Source organism: Haliotis rubra, unplaced genomic scaffold, assembly GCF_003918875.1.
Source record: "Haliotis rubra isolate DU_JTF1 unplaced genomic scaffold, ASM391887v1 Scf2168, whole genome shotgun sequence".
NCBI classification, from domain to species: domain Eukaryota; kingdom Metazoa; phylum Mollusca; class Gastropoda; order Lepetellida; family Haliotidae; genus Haliotis; species Haliotis rubra.
The window spans coordinates 22,030-39,215 of NW_025766190.1; the positions used below are offsets into that span (position 1 = coordinate 22,030).

The 17,186-nt window shown below is 40.1% G+C and overlaps 1 long non-coding RNA gene across 1 annotated transcript; it reads left to right on the forward strand.

Moving 5' to 3' along the window:
• Positions 1-7,997: 7,997 nt before the first annotated feature.
• LOC124277013 lies at positions 7,998-16,269 on the forward strand. The gene is made up of 3 exons (XR_006898717.1): positions 7,998-8,201; positions 12,839-12,845; positions 16,259-16,269. It is a non-coding gene; the product is annotated as an uncharacterized LOC124277013 (long non-coding RNA).
• Positions 16,270-17,186: the final 917 nt, after the last annotated feature.

Sequence of the window (17,186 nt, forward strand, 5' to 3'; positions counted from 1 at the left end):
GGTTTGTCAAGTTTTGCCAGTTGAAATACTCAGCTTGCTGACACAGCGCTTATCTCACTTCTATACTCAGTGATGTCATTCAGTTATCAATCACAAGCACACTTTCAACGAAGGCTGTCACAACTGAACCTATCAAGCAGGCCCATGTTTATGCAACTGAATGGTATTGGTTCCAAGTTTGCAAGGCGTTACCTCATTTCGACAACCAAAACAGTAGAATACTATACCGTTCCCATTATTATTCTATTCCCCTGCTATAAGAACAATATCCAAACACGTATGTTTAAATCGTTAACAACAATAAGCAGGAATGATGAGAATAGAGAACATGGGGAAAAGACGTCACGACAACAGTATTTCCGCAGCTTGGCACACGATGTTTGTTTTAGGCCAATCCCCATTAGCGATTGAATCTGATTTGATCAATCAACTCTCCTTGGACAAGTTTTGACACGCGATCTATTTATTCAATCAGGACTTTGAAGGCTTCTTCTCAATTTCTGGTGAGTTGTGATGTGGAGTTAATCTGTCAACAACTGCTTTGGAAGAGAAAGTCATAGGCTATAAAAAGCAGTTGCATGTAAGAATGAGTCTATATCTTGCAATTTCGTACTTGCAACATGGCCGTTGTGTGTGAAAAGTCGCATTTGGAAAACGTTGTCTTGATGAAAGAGAAGCAGTTTTATCGGCTTGTGCTCAGGTTCGACATTTGGATCATCGCCTTGAAGAACTACAGGTTTCGATATTTGAGCAATCCATTCTCCTTGGACAAGTTGTTGCAGACGCTGCACTTTTCAATCATTGCTTTAACGTTTTATTCTCAATGCCTGGTGGAGTTGTTACGTGGAGTTAATTCCTAAACAACTGTTTTGGAAAGAAAACCATGTGCTATCAAATGCAGCTTGTCTGACTCTATACCTTGCAATTCGTACTTGCAACATGGCCGTTGTGTGTGAAACGTCGCATTTGGAAAACCCGGTCATTTCAGCATGATCAGTACCAGCCCAGAAGCTGTTAAAAGCTCTTTTTAGAGCCACTGAACTATCATAAAAGGAGCTTGAAGTAAATGAAATCTCTCTAATTTTCCCCCAAATAGTTTAATATATCTATAGTCCTCTCAGACTACCGCGCTTATGATATGAGGTGATTAATGTTATCCACTGAATCAGTTGGTGAATAACATTTTTCTTTCGACAGCCATTGGTTGATATCAGCATAGCTTTGCTTAAGTAAAGGTTTGTGTACCTTTTCGCACAGACCACACCATGGTAATGGAAAATATGCCTGCAACTTATCCTTTTCTTTCAACAGTTCTATATAAACCTCATCATTATCAAACAGAAAGTTCAAATAATATCCTAGCACTCTTATGTTTGCAAAATCTTTTGCGTCTATGATATAACCACCTCCAAGAGCGGGAACCTCCATTGTCGTAGACCTTACCGTGGACCTATCTTCACCTCTTGTCATCGGCGTGAACGTCTACAGTTTGCCATACAACACCAAAACAGGCGATACAGGCAATGGAAAACTGTTCTGTTTACAGATGAGAGTTGGTACTGCGTATCAACAGAACAAGAATATGGCCACGATGTGACCAGCGTTACTCAGACCAATGTGTTATGGAAAGAGACTCATGGGGAGGTGCAAGCATCATGGTATGGGGTGGAATAGGCCTGAACCAGAGTGTGGGGACTGTGGTGTTCCATAACCTTGGTCCAGGGGGAGGAGGCGGCATCACAGCGGTGCACTACATCGACCAAGCTCTTAAACCCCACGTCACACCACATTTCTCACGTCACCGGAACAACATTTTCAAGCATGATAACGCCCGGGCCCATACTGCCAGAGCTACATGGGACTTCCAACAGCAGAACGCGTACGGTGTCAACATTATGCAGTGGCCAGCCTTAAGTCCTGATTAAAACCCATTTGAACATCTTTGGGATGAAATTCAGAAGAGACTGAATAATGTCATGCCAAGGCCGAACACAGCCGATTTATTGCGCCAGGCCTTTCTCAGAGTGTGGTTCCAGGTGCCAGTGGCCTTCATCAATCGATTGGTGCACTCCATGCTATGCTGCAGTTATTGCCCCTCTTGGTGGTCACACTAGATACTGAAGTCAAGAGTCTTAATGGACTGCAAACGTTCACGCAATGTCTTGAAATTGTGCTGAGTTATTTATTGATGCTTTTGATCCCCTTATTATGTCCATTTCTGTAATGATTTGAATTTTGAATTCGTACTGACGTTTTCTTGGCTGCTGAGTATATATATGCGTTTGGATGGGATAGAGGAAAAGAGTGAGTAAGTTTACTTTTACACCGCGCTCAGCAATATTCCATCTTTATGGCGGCGGTCTGCAAATAATCGAATCTGGACCAGGTAATCCAGTGAACAACATATTGAGGAGCGATTTACGCAATTGAAAACCGATGACATGTGCCAACCAAGTCAGCGAGCCTGGCCACCCGAACCGTCCATCACAGTGGATACACGTAGAATCCGGGAGTGTAACATCAGATAGTTGGTTTAAAATCACTACACGGGATAATCAGTGTGAGTAGACGACACAAATGGTGTACTTGTGCCCAATAAGTTTGTCTGTTTTTTAACAAAACAATCGCTTTTCAGGGGTTTAGCCACACCAGCGACTTCTGTGTTACCTGCTTGCGTTGGAAAACATTCTCCCGGATTACATTATCACTACTTAGTTTGTCCATACTAAACTGTTGAAAATACACCTCATTAACGGAACTCCGATGGACAGTCTCTTTTAATTAACGAACACTAATGAGTAATGAGAAAGATTATTTGATTATGTGCTACACCACACGTGTATTAGTCCCACGAAGTTTGCATTACGAACACATCCTAAACCAGAGCTTCAGGTCACATATTGGATATGCCCACTCAACAACAGAAACCCGACAAGCAGGCATGAGTTGTCTCCCTTATAGTTAAAGACCAAGAATGCATAATAGCGATGGTAGTTTCTCACAGCAAGGCATGTGTTTGTAGCGGTGTGTTGTTGTGTGTTGTAGCGTAGTGTAGTGTAGTGTAGTGTAGTGTAGTGTAGTGTAGTGTAGTGTAGTGTAGTGTAGTGTAGTGTAGTGTAGTGTAGTGTAGTGTAGTGTAGTGTAGTGTAGTGTAGTGTAGTGTAGTGTAGTGTAGTGTAGTGTAGTGTAGTGTAGTGTGGTTTAGTTTTGTGTTGTATGTCGTGTCGTGTCGGGGCGCGATGGGTGCGGTGCGGTGTGTGGCGTGGTGTGTGGCGTTGTGTTTGGCGTGGCGTGGGGTGGCGTGGCGCGGCGCGGTGTGTGTTGTGGTGTGTGGTGTGGTGTGTGGCGTGGCGCGGTGTGTGTGGTGTGGTGTGGTGTGGTGTGTGGTGTGGTTTCAGGTGTGGTGTGTGGTGTGGTTTCAGGTGTGGTGTGAGGTGCGGTTTCAGGTGTGGCGTGGTGTAGAGTTGAGTTGTCTTGTGTGGTGTTGTACCTAGGGCCCAGGTCGCACATCAGTTGAAGTTAGGCTACGTTGGTCTTCTGTCCTGCCCCGCAACGAAGTGCGCGTGACACATATGGCCTCACCACAGCAAGTGTGCAAGTTTTGTGCTGTATGTCGTGTCGTGCCGGGGCGCGATTGGTGTGGTGCGGTGCGGTGTGTTGTGGTGTGTTGTGGTGTGGTGTGGTGTGTTGTGGTGCGGTGTGGTGCGGTGCGGTGCGGTGCGGTGCGGTGCGGTGCGGTGCGGTGCGGTGCGGTGCGCTGCGGTGCGGTGCGGTGCGCTGCGGTGCGGTATGTGGTGTGGTGTGGTGTGGTGTGGTGTGGTGTGGTGTGGTGTGGTGTGGTGTGGTGTGGTGTGGTGTGTGTGGTGTGGTGTGGTGGTGCGGTGTGGTATGTGGTGTGGTGTGGTTTCAGGTGTGGTGTGTGGTGCGGTTTCAGATGTGGCGTGGTGTAGAGTTGAGTTGTCTTGTGTGGTGTTGTACCTAGGGCCCAGGTCGCACATCAGTTGAAGTTAGGCTACGTTGGTCTTCTGTCCTGCTCCGCAACGAAGTGCGCGTGACACATGTGGCCCCACCACAGCAAGTGAGTTTGTTTAATATTGCCTCTATTATCCCAGCAGTGAATGGGTACCCGGCGGGACAAGTCATAATACTGTTAACCTTCTAGCTCCTCACAGACAGCTTAGGGGTATAATGTCTTAGCATCCTGAGCATGCACAAATGCGAGGATATAGGCGCTTTATAAATGCCCAGTGTTTATTTACATTCTTTTTCACCTATATCACTACAGTGCGAACACATTCTGAACCAGGAAACAGAAAAGGTACTCGGAAAAGGTGAATTATTCATCTGCGAAGACGCGGGAACCAATTGCACTGGACATCTAGTTGTCCATTTCCCTGACTCACATAGAAACGCGTGGCATTAAAAGCAACATACGAATGCACAATTTGAAAGTGAAATATATCTTATCCAGTATCTCAACCATGTAGATTACACAGTTTCTGCAAGATGGTCGGGTTGGGTTAAACGTCAAGGCTATAACACAGCCATTGACAGGGTGAAGTCGTCGCTGATGTTGAGGACAGGTAGTCCTAACCAGTCCAAACTTTTCAAATTTCAAATTTGCAATCTGACTAAATTACATGGGTTCAATTACATACATTGGATGCATGGATCAAAACAAACAGCGCAAATGATGGACATATTACTTACTCGACTAACACATCTATAACTTGCTTCATTTAGGTCTTTCCTGGTACAGAAAGTACTGGACAGAAAGACAAATAGAATGGTCCAGGGACTGTGAGATTGTGGCCAATAAGTATATTATAGAGTCAAAGGCTACCTGGAATTATCTTGTTAGATACGACCTTAGATTCTTGGGTGGATGTAATTAACGTGGACAGAGAACCACACAGAAATATATGGAGATAAATTGACCGACCAGTTCTTTCCAAAAGATTGCAAACATGATTGAAGGAATAAAACAAACTGAAGCTGAAAACATGAATGAAAAATCTTGAAATAGAATGTAAAATTCATTAGTTTTTATGCGATTTGAAATCTAGATGTTAGGTATTTAAGTATAACAGATATATTACGAAAAGACGGGTAGATTTTCATAATCAGCAATGGATATTATATGTCAAGAATAAATGATACTTGTGTTTTAGTTATGTTTATTTTGTTGGTTGCATCTAAGCTTTAAGCATCAGATGGTCTGCGTCCAGCGCAAAAGGCCTGTAATGGAATTATTTTCGTAACTACTTTGGTAGCGCCACGCGAGACTTACAGTCCCTGTTAATCCGTATACATGATTCGTTTGTCAAATGCACATGTAAGCAAACAACCGACGTAATTTGTCTGCATTTAGATTCAGTAGCGACATTGTGGCTCACCTGACAACGGACGTATTCCGTTGTTTTTTAGAACAGTGTTAACTCGATGATACTGTTGGTATAAATTTAACTTCTTTTAAATGTAGATGCTTTACCTAACTCAAACAGCTTAACGCGTTCTGTCCGTGACAATATAACAATTAGATTACTTATCATGCAGAATGACAGAACACGATTTAATAATTGATAAAAAGTGAACAATTACCGGGGTATAACCTTTTCAAAACCTCTTTACAACAACCGTTTTCAGCACTTGCCCCGGGCGCTCCGTGATTGCTAGACGGCCTTTTGCATCCATTCCCTTGTAACATTTGCACGATGGAAAATGAAGCAACGGTTTTGGTTCAAACGTTTAAGCAAGTTTACACAAAGCATAGTTTAGTGATGACATGTAATTATGGTGGAAAATATCTTTGCATGGTTAAACCTAAATACATACTGCACTCATATAAACCTCTTGCCAAGGGACAAAATTGTTCAAGATACAATAAGCCCTTGTTTCTCTCTCCGCGTTTATGTGAGGCATCGGTTGGTGAAGCTCAATGGCTTCCCAGCCTTGTCGAGATGATATGATTTATGTCCCGAAAATCTAGTCAGGACAATGTATGTTTCCCTAGTTTAGGTATTGGAAATAGTTATGGTACTAGGCCATAACCTTACAGTGAGGTCAGCCAGTTAGAATACAGAACAACTTTCACCTCACACAGTACTGACAAATCGCTGGTCTGATGCTGACGCGAGTATTTCAACAAAATTGAAAACAATGAATGAAACAGGTACTTGTTTTGTTTACAGGTAATGGGTTTTTTTGCGGGTGGACTGTAGTATTTGGGGCTCCAAAACATTTCAAGCTCATAGGAAATCTCTAACTGATGTTTTATAATGCATATTTCATCACAATCGGAGTTAATTTAATCAACAACAAACATCAACAGCTCCTTTCTGACTCCACACTTCATGTTATGGATCGGTGGTTAAGCTCCTAACAAATCTTGTACCGGTTTATCGACTTTTGACTCTTCAGTTCAAAAGAGCTGGCTCACATGCATAATTATTGTCGTTAATAATATAAGTAAACGCATGATCCTGACTGTTGATGGATATTTCAATACCCCATCCTCATCGGGGACAGCCGGTAGCCCAGTGGTTAAAGCGTTCGCTTGTCACACCGAAGACCCGGATTCGATGCCCACATGGTTACAACGTGTGAAGCCCGTTTCTGGTGTTCCCGCCGCTGGAATATTGCTAAAAGCGGCATAAAAATAAACTCACTCGCCCCACCCTCATCGGCTACCTTTCAATGGTATGTGACCTTTAGCTATTGAAAGAGACCAAGTAAGGTCAGTATGTATCTTGAGTCATACCTCTCATTAATGAGCGATGGAGCGTTTAATATTTAGCGGTTGTACGGTTTTTTATACTTGCCATTTAGGATTTGACTTCGGGTTTACACGCTATTCAGCTACGTACGGGTTTTTTTTGTTCATTGTGGCGCCACCTGCACAAGCTGTTCATTACACTACGACAGTGCTAACTTGGCCTATAGTAATGGTTGGTTTGGTTTGTTTGTTGTTTTACGCCGCACTCAGCAATATTCCAGCTATATTGCGGCGGTCTGTAAATAATCGAGTCTGGACAATCCAGTGATCAACAGCATGAGCATCGATCTACGCAATTGGGATACGATGACATGTGTCAACCAAGTCAGCGAGCCTGACTACCTGACCCCATTAGTCGCCTCTAACGACAAGTATGGGTTGCTGAAGATCAATTCTAATCCGGATCTTTACAGATTTATAATAACGGGATTACGATTATCGTTGCATATCATCCAGTTTCTCTTTTATCTTACTGTAAAAAAACACACCATTCATGGGCTATTATTACAAGCGTTAAAAATCATGATATTACCACAAGCATTATCTGTATGACATTACAAGAATCATCAGTTGGCTATTTCGAGAGGTTTTATCCACAGTATCTTCATTCAAGGTTCATCAATCGACTGTTACTACAAGATTTATCAACTGTCTATTACAGCAAGCACTGTTAATCAACTTGAAGACATGAATTAGCAATGGGCTGTTGTGACAATCATTATCGTTCGGCTATTACACAAGCATGATCACTTGGTCCTTAAGTTTCGATTTATCAATCAGTTACTACGAAAGGTACCTTGTATTGGTACCCTTGTATTGGTACCCTTGTATTGGTACCCTTGTATTCTCCGTAGGAGGCGGTGGGGTAGCCAAGTGGCTGAAACGTTCACTCGTCACGCCTCAGATCCGGATTCGTTGGCCATAAAGGTACTATGTGTGAAGCCCGTTTCTGGTGTCCCCCATGATATTGCTGGAATATTACTAAAAGCAGCGTAAAAATAAACTCATTCACCCCATCCTCATCGGCTAAATAATGGGGTTGCATTGCGCAGCGATTTGCTCTGGTAATTTATACTCAGTTAAGTAACCAGGCTTTTATGCAAAGACCTTGATTGAAAAAATAAATAGTGTTTATTGTGTTTGAAAGAGCATGATTTTTTATCACGAAAATATGAAGCGCAATATCTTGAAATACCAGTTTTTATTGCCATCTGGCAAAGACACCTGTGACAATAAACACTCTGTGAATTTTCTATATGAATTCAGAACCAACCATGCATATATATAATATCTGCTCTGCATCCTTCCATAAGATTAAGTGTTCTCTAAGGTGCTTGCATGTTTTAACAGTGTTTGTACTTTCAATTTCAATCCTGCATATCCTACAACTGGAGTGATGTTTACAGCTAACATGGCGGTTCTTGGGGTGAGTACAAAGTCCAAGAGGTTCTGTGTAATCTGAACCTGATGTGATGACATATTAGTAATGTACAATTTACAATGGGAGCTTGACATTGTGAAATCACATACAGAGTTGATATAAATACAGTGTTCAATAGAGAAATCGTTTAGGTTAGGGTCACCGAATAAGATAGTGTTTTTTGTCATCAGCATCTGAGAATAGTGACTTGCTAAAGTAATATACTCATGCCAATAATGGTTGTCACCCCCTTCAATTTTTTTAATTGGAGTGGGGGTGTGGGGTGTGAGGTGGGTGTGGGGTTGGGGTGGGGAGGGGGGTGACAACCATTACTGGCATGAGTATATCATATCAGGTACATTAAAAAAAGAAATGGAATGAATTTTCGCATGGCGCGCCACATTCACAGGCAATGACATCAGATACGTTAACACGAAACAGGTCGAAAATTAGTGTGCTGCAACTTTGCCTCAATCTAGTGTGCAATACATTTGTGTATCTCTAGCTGCAATATAATATGTCGGTGGCAACGAGGGCCGCTCCGATACGACAGTTTTAGAAGAAGATACTGATGAACTATTTCTGACTTCTGACTATTCCATAGGCCTAATGTATCTATAACATAGGATCTTTTAACCGTAGATGTTCGTGCAAAACGTAGAACAAAATTATGACAATTCCTGAGATTAAATTTGGTGTTTTCTGACACAGATCGTGGTATGAGATCAGTGGTGTATATAAAAGGCATTGCTTGTTAATTATTATATACATATGTACAAGTTTCTTGACGTTTCGTCTATGTGCTAGAAGTTGCTACCCAGTTTCATTATATAGGTTTTGACAAGATGAAAATTTGGTTAAACCTGCTACTATTCTAGCTGCTTCCAGCTGTAGAATTTCTAATTTATTAGCACTATAGGAGGAGCAATTGCCCCAGACAGAGGAAGCATACTCTAATGTCGCGCTGATTAACACCACATATGTTTCTGCCAGATTTGATCTTTTTAACCGACATTTAAGTTTTCTCATCGGTGACATCATTTTGAAGGACTTGTAAGAATGTTGTTCATATTATCTTTCCATAATTTATAATTGTAACACCAAGATACTTGTCACGGTCTACCCTTTCGATAGAAGCGCTTTTGAAAACAAGCGTTGGTTCTCCATCGGAGGTTTTATGTGAGAATAGTATATACTTGGTTTTGCTAGGATTAAATTGTACCAACCATGTTTGTGCCCAATGTAAGTTGCATAGGTCTTCATTCAATGAACCCCTGAAGGTCGGGGTTAGAATGAGTCTGCAGTAACCCATGCTTCCCGTAAGAGGCGACTAACGGGATTGGGTGGTCAGGCTCTCTGGCTTGGTTGACACATGTCATCGGTTCCCAATTGCGCAGATCGATACTCATGCTGTTGATCACTGGATTGTCTGGTCCAGACTCTATTATTTACAGAGCGCCGCCATATAGCTGGAATATTGTTGAGTGTGGCGTAAAACTAAACTCACTCACTCATTCAATGAGTTTTCAACGTGCTTAATATCCGGAGGTACTATATCAATGTTTGTATCACCTGCGAATAGCCTTTTTCCAATATTCCATTTCACAATATATGTCATTAATGTACATATATATCAAAAATAATAATGGCCCAAGAACTGATCTCTGAGGGACTCCAGAATCTAGCGTTTGTTCACGGCAGAGGCAAACGTTAAGACTGACTTGTTAGTGAAATAGTTGTTTGAGCTAGTTATCATTAATACCATGCCAAACTCTGTCAAATGCTTTAAAAATGTCACAGAAGACCATACAAAACTGTTTGTGCTGTTCTAATGGTTTACATATTTGATTGTATATTTCAAGTAGTTGAAAAGGGGTTGAGTGACCTGGTATATAAATCATAATTGGTATTTCAAGTTGTGATTTATGAGAGCATACAATATTTTGAAAACTCTCTAATATCTTTCTGATACATGGTAATAGTGATATAGGTCTACATTTGGAAGGTAAAGATTGATCACCTTTCTTATATATTGGAATGGCTAGTGCCAATTTCCAATGTTGTGGAAATTCGTGCTTGATCAAAGACAGATTGACTAATAAGCACAATGTGGTGGCTTTGGAATGGACAATATGTTTCAAAAGGCGATGATTAATGTCAACTGGATCACTAGCTATATTTGTTATGACTGACTTTATCAAATCGGTTATTTCATAAAGTTCAATGTGAACCTCTTGGAGTTTAACACAACATATGTTCTAAGTATCGGGCAGCACATGAGTATAATCGTCTATATTTGTAACTGAACTAAAATAAGTTTTCAGAGCCTCGTATGTTTCCGAATCCGTAAAAGCAGATGGTATACTAGAAGCATCAGTAACATTAATTTTAGTTGTTCCAACCGTTGTTCGTCCTCAACGAGCACAAAGGAAACATTCATTTTAGTTCATTCCAACCGTTGTTCGTCCTTAGCGAGCACAAAGGAAACATTCATTTTAGTTCATTACAACCGTAGTTAGTCCTAAGCGAGCGAAAGGAAACATTAATTTTAGTTCATTCCAACCGTTGTTCGTCTTTAGCGAGCACAAAGGAAACATTAATTTTAGATCGTTACAACTGTAGTTCGTCCTTAGCGAGCACAAAGGAAACATTAATTTTAGATCGTTACAACTGTAGTTCGTCCTTAGCGAGCACAAAGGAAACAGTGATTTTAGTTCATTACAACCGTTGTTCGTCCTTAGTGAGCACAAAGGAAACATTAATTTTAGATCGTTAAAACTGTAGTTCGTCCTTAGTGAGCACATAGGAAACATTAATTTTAGATCGTTACAACTGTAGTTCGTCCTTAGTGAGCACCTAGGAAACATTAATTTTAGATCGTTACAACTGTAGTTCGTCCTTAGTGAGCAGATAGGAAACATTAATTTTAGATCGTTACAACTGTAGTTCGTCCTTAGTGAGCACATAGGAAACATTAATTTTAGATCGTTACAACTGTAGTTCGTCCTTAGTGAGCACAAAGGAAACATTAATTTTAGATCGTTACAACTGTAGTTCGTCCTTAGTGAGCACAAAGGAAACATTAATTTTAGATCGTTACAACTGTACATGTAGTTCGTCCTTAGTGAACACAAAGGAAACATTAATTTTAGATTGTTACAACTGTAGTTCGTCCTTAGTGAGCACATAGGAAACATCAATTTAGTTCGTTACAACTGTAGTTCGTCCTTAGCGAGCACAAAGGAAACATTAATTTTAGATCGTTACAACTTTAGTTCGTCCTCCTCGTTTCGACCAAGATAAACAGCAAGTGGTCGGAACAATAGATACTTGTTCTCTATAACCCTTAGTGCGTTATGAGAGCCATCGTTGTAATCACATTTCTATTGTAGGTTATAACCAGTGAAATAGATGCAGGAAGTAAAACAGTAAAAAGATCCGTAAAAAATACAGCAACAGTCATACAGCACCGCCGTGATAGAAAACAGCGTGTCGACCTTCATCAAAACATGTAGCATTGAACACACCCATTGGCTGCTGAAGGTGCAAGTGAAAACCTAAGCTTTATGGCATTAACAAAAATAAACACAACCCCACCCCCACCCCCCACCCCAAAAAAGTAAAACAAAATAAGAACAAACAATCAAAACAAAATTTTGCTAATCGGATATGAAGTAGGGACAGCAGATTTAAATTGCTCATTGATTACATACTCCTCCCGTCACAGCTGACCGGTCAGCTTGCCTATTGTTGTGTAATGGATGATTGTAGCTACGCTGTATCTGACCATTACCCATGTCTTGTTACTGTATCTAGACAACAGGAACATGTACGCAAATCTGATAGCCTCTGTTTTCCAAATTGGCAAAAAGCTGACCAATGTGACATTAACGTATACAGCGAGGAGAGTTCCCGACTTCTCTCAGAAATTACTATCCCCCCTCATCCCCTAACTCACCATAAAATTGAATCATACACATGAAATGTTATAAATGCTTTACATCCGCCAGTTCCCGGTGTATTCATTCGGGTGTTTTTAAAGCACATTTAAAGCCATACTGGAAATCAGATGGACTAAATGATTTGCATTACAATATGCGTGTAGCTAGACGCGAGTGGTTGGCTGATGGTAAACCAAGGACAGGTAACTCGCCTTTGTACATTAATTACAAATCAGCTAAGCTGGAATTTAGACGATTACATCGTAAGTCTAAACGGAAACAGCGGTCAAACTTAAGTAGCGAATTAGAAAGGTGTTCCGATGCTGATATAGGTACTTTCTTTAAATCAGTTCGCAAAATGAGGCGACAGAGTCCAGTTGTTAAAGAGCTAGTATTTGGTGATAAATGTGCAAACACAGCCTCATTACTCTCCATTATTTGATAGCAACTTTCAAATAACAGTTGACAGGAAGGTTAGAAATATAAGCCAGAAACAGTCCTCCTGCAATGAAGATATTTATGTAAACATATTGAAAGTGATGAAGTAAAGGAACATATCAGTAATCTCCACAAAAATAAATCTCCTGGCCCGGACTGTATTCACAATGAACATCTTATTAATGGTGGTGATGACACCGTAAATACATTAACGACACTTTTAAACTGTATTCTAGGATCTGCATATGTCCCTAGCACTTTCAGAAGAGGTGTAGTTATCCCAATATATAAAGGTAAAAAAGGCGAAAAATGATCCAAAACATTATAGCGGAATAACTCTAACTTCTTGTATTGGTAAACTTTTTGAAAACGTCTTATTGGCTAGACTAGAAATCTGGGTACAAGAATACATACCCTCATTTCCAGACAAGCTCCAATTTGGATTTAGAAAGGAACATGGAGCAACCACTTCAGTCTTTACTCTAAATGAAAGCTTATCATATTATCTAAGCAGAGGTTCTCCAGTTTATACAGCCTTTATGGACAATGAGAAGGAGTTTGATCGCATATGGCATAATGGACTCTTTTTAAAGCTATATCAAATGGGTATAAAGGGCAAAATGTGGCAGCTCCTATATCAAAGTTATACATAAAGCTCTGCTTTTGTGCAATATTGTGGTCTGAGATCAAATGAATATGTTATCAGGCAAGGCGTTGGGCAAGGTAGAGTCTTGTCTTCCTGGTTTTTCCTTGTTTTTAGTGATGATTTGATATGTGAACTTAGAGATTTGAACACAACTTTGAACACAACACTTGCTTCCACTTCTCCAAAAGGTCTTCAATCATCACTTGATACTGTTTATAGCTATGCTTGTAAGTGGCGTCTAACGTATAACGGTTATAAAAGCACTTGTGTCATTTTCTGCAAATATAAGGAACGTCTGGGTAATTATTCTTTCAAATTTGGTGATTCAGACATACCAATAAGTGATTGTGTTAAGTATGGAGGCATTTTACCTTCGTCTGATCTATCCCCAAAATCTAGAGTATATTCATACTGCCAGAAAGCACGGCAATCTGTAGATTCTTTAAAAAGTCTCGGTTTAAATGGTAAAGATCTCCACCCTACTTCTTCTGTTAAAATATGAAAAAAGAATGATACTTCCAACGAGCTTTTACGGTTGTGAACTTTTACCCTTTCTTCGATGTAAAGATTATGACTTGGTATAAAGTACACAGAGATATTTTGCCAGATGCATTCAGGGTTTCGGTAAGTGCTTTTCCTCTGCTTCAGTGCTAGGTAACCTTGGATTGTGGAGCATGGGTGGTTATATAGATAAATGTAGACTATTATTTCTCGTCAAGCTGTGCAACAGCAAGTGTAATTCTTCATTTAAGGATATTATCTGTGTACATTAAGCCACCTTTCAAAATAGAACATCTGTCTTACATAGTATATGTGACACACTTATTCAAACCAGTTTAAAATACAATCTCTTCAATTATCTTAGTGACTACCTATCTCGATTTTGGAAGGTTTCCATGTAAATCGTCATGGCGAAGAATAACTATTAATTGTATAAATTAATCTGAAACTGAACGATGGGTCTCTCAAGTGTGTGTAAGGCACGATATGAATAGATATCGCCTGACCCACAATTTCTTTGGTGTACATAGATTGTATTGTTTGATGTATTTTTACCCACAGTTTAAAGATATATTACAGTTTTGTGTACAAATCAGCTCAAGGGGAAAATTCTCAAAACATTGTGAACTCTGCAAAAGATATTGTAATGATTATGACTGCCATGTAATTCTACACTGTGAACACTATATGTACAACAGAAATAATTTCTTTTCAAAACTTATAGATTTCTTTGATGTGGATGTTTATGTACAAATAGAATTATTATCTGAAGATGAAATGTTATCACTATTTTCTGGGGGTGAACTACTAGTGACTAACGATATTGATGAAATGTCATGGAGATGTATGATTGTCCTCTTCTGTTAATACCTATATTCCTTGCTTCCCTCACTAAACTGTGCATCCTAGACCTTTCATTTCTCTTTGTACATGTATATATGACTATAGGAATGTGTTGTGAATATATTGCTGTGATTATGTTGCTGTAAATATTTCATGTACATGTTTATAATGATCTTCGGACTACAATCTGGAGGAAATAAAGAGATTCATTCATTCATTCATTCATTATCCTTCTTAGAGTCACCTTCACCTTATCCTTCTTAGAGTCACCTTCACCTTATCCTTCTTAGAGTCACCTTCACCTTATCCTTCTTACAGACACCTTCACCTTATCCTTCTTATAGTCACCGTCACTTTATCCTTCTTAGAGACACCTTCACCTTATCCTTCTTAGACTCACCTTCACCTTATCCTTCTTACAGTGACCTTCACCTTATCCCCTTCTTCGAGTCACCTTCACCTTACCCTTCTTACAGTGACCTTCACCTTATCCTCCTTCGAGTCACCTTCACCTTACCCTTCTTACAGTGACCTTCACTTTATCCTTCTTAGACTCACCTTCACCTTCATTCATTCATTCATTCATGGTAAACTGTAATCATTGAGGGGTGACACAACGCAACCGGTACGAGTCAATACTATAAAAAATAGTACTGTCGGAAATAGAAAAAAACTGTTTTTAGGCTCTTACTCTGTATCCCTAAAATTTACACAACTGCAAATAGCATATGTCGAAATAACCCACTTCGGCCTAACTTGGCATTCAGTGGGATGCGTAATGGGATATCCAGAAAAGCATGTTTACTCGTAAAATCGGGCAAAACTTAGAAAAAATACGAATAGCTGCTGAAAACAATAGATCAGACAGATGGCAATTAGGCCGTTCAGCCAGGCGTGACGACGGACCGTCCACTCACCTGGCATGAAATGCATGTGCTGCCTACAGGCGCCCAAGGAGTCATCTCAAAGATATTTTGTGCTTTTTCATGTGTGTTGACTATGCCTCATCTATTGATTAACAGCTTAAGTGTCTTTCTTTCATAAAGTTTATGTTGAGATATGTAAAAGAGTTTGATACCTGATAACCATAGAAACGCATCGTATTAAATGTCTCAAAATATATAGTTGGCATGACCACCCGATCGCAAAGATCGACTGGACTGGATATTATTTGTAAATTGTTATGACATGCCGTGTACTTCCCCGGTATAATTCCCCTAAAGGATTATCGTATCTTAGCTGATATCTCTATCCCCAAGCCCGACCCCAACGATCGTCTGCGACACCCGTCCAGGTTTTGCTTTTGAGACGAACCCTCCTATCTGTTTCTTTTTATATTGACAGTGAGACTCCATGGTAGCTACATCCTTAATAGTTTCAGCATGAAAGTTATTATTGTTTACGCCAGCTATCGTTTAATTTCAAATTGGTCACTTAAAAAGTGTCCTTTATAATACAATATCGTCGCACACTAATTTGCATACAGCTATGGTCTGTTCCAAATAATTCGTTTTGGACTTAGAAAAAAATCGCATTGCTCATTTCTGCACTAATCTCTCCTCAGTAAAGTCCTTTTTCTACGTTTCTTGTGTACCTACCATTGAGACTGTAGTTAGGCCGAACTTAGTTTAAGAGATATTTCACACTTGCACATGTCAACTACATGAATTGTAGAGATAAAAGAGAAAATACAGTTTTTCCGACAGTACTATAGTAACAACACGCAAACGAACCAACTGTCGTAAGTACAAGCACACACACACGCACACACACGTGCTTACACTTCACCTACTATATATTCCACTAAGTATCATATACATTCCACCGAAAGACTAATTTATCTATCTTCCAATAACCACGTCTCATATATCAACCGATAACCTAGTCTAATCTATCTTCCAATAACTCTAGCCGTGATATTGTTGAAATATTGCTGAAACGGCGTAAAACAAAACTCTCACTCACTCCATTAACCGTGTGTCATATATCCACCAATAACATATCCTCATCTATCTTCCAATAACCACGTCTCATATATCCACCAAAAAACACCCGTGAAGGTCGGGGTTAGAATGAATCTCCAGTAACCCATGCTTGTCGTAAGAGGCGACTAACGGGATCGGGTGGTCAGGCTCTCTGGCTTGGTTGACACATGTCATTGGTTCCCAATTGCGCAGATCGATGCCCATGTTGTTGATCACTGGATTGTCTGGTCCAGACTCTATTATTTACTGATCTCCGCCATATAGCTGGAATATTGCTGAGTGCGGCATAAAACTCAACTCACTCAATCACCAAAAACCTCGTCACATTTGTCCGACAGTTTCATGATGAACTGTATTATGGCCGAATCCGGACAACGTAGATATTTCTGATACAACCTACATGTTTTGCTGGAGAGGTGTTCACTCGTTAGGTCATATGTTGGGGTTCGATTCCCGAAATGGGTACACTGTGTTCAGCCAAATTCTGGTGTCCCCCACCTTGATATTGTTAAAAGCGGTGTAAAACTGTTCTCACTCCATCATATACTGAAAGCCATTAAAAACGCAATTTGACATTCATACGTTCTTTACTCACACTAATTTCAACATATATAAACCTAACTGGCAGATATGTTTT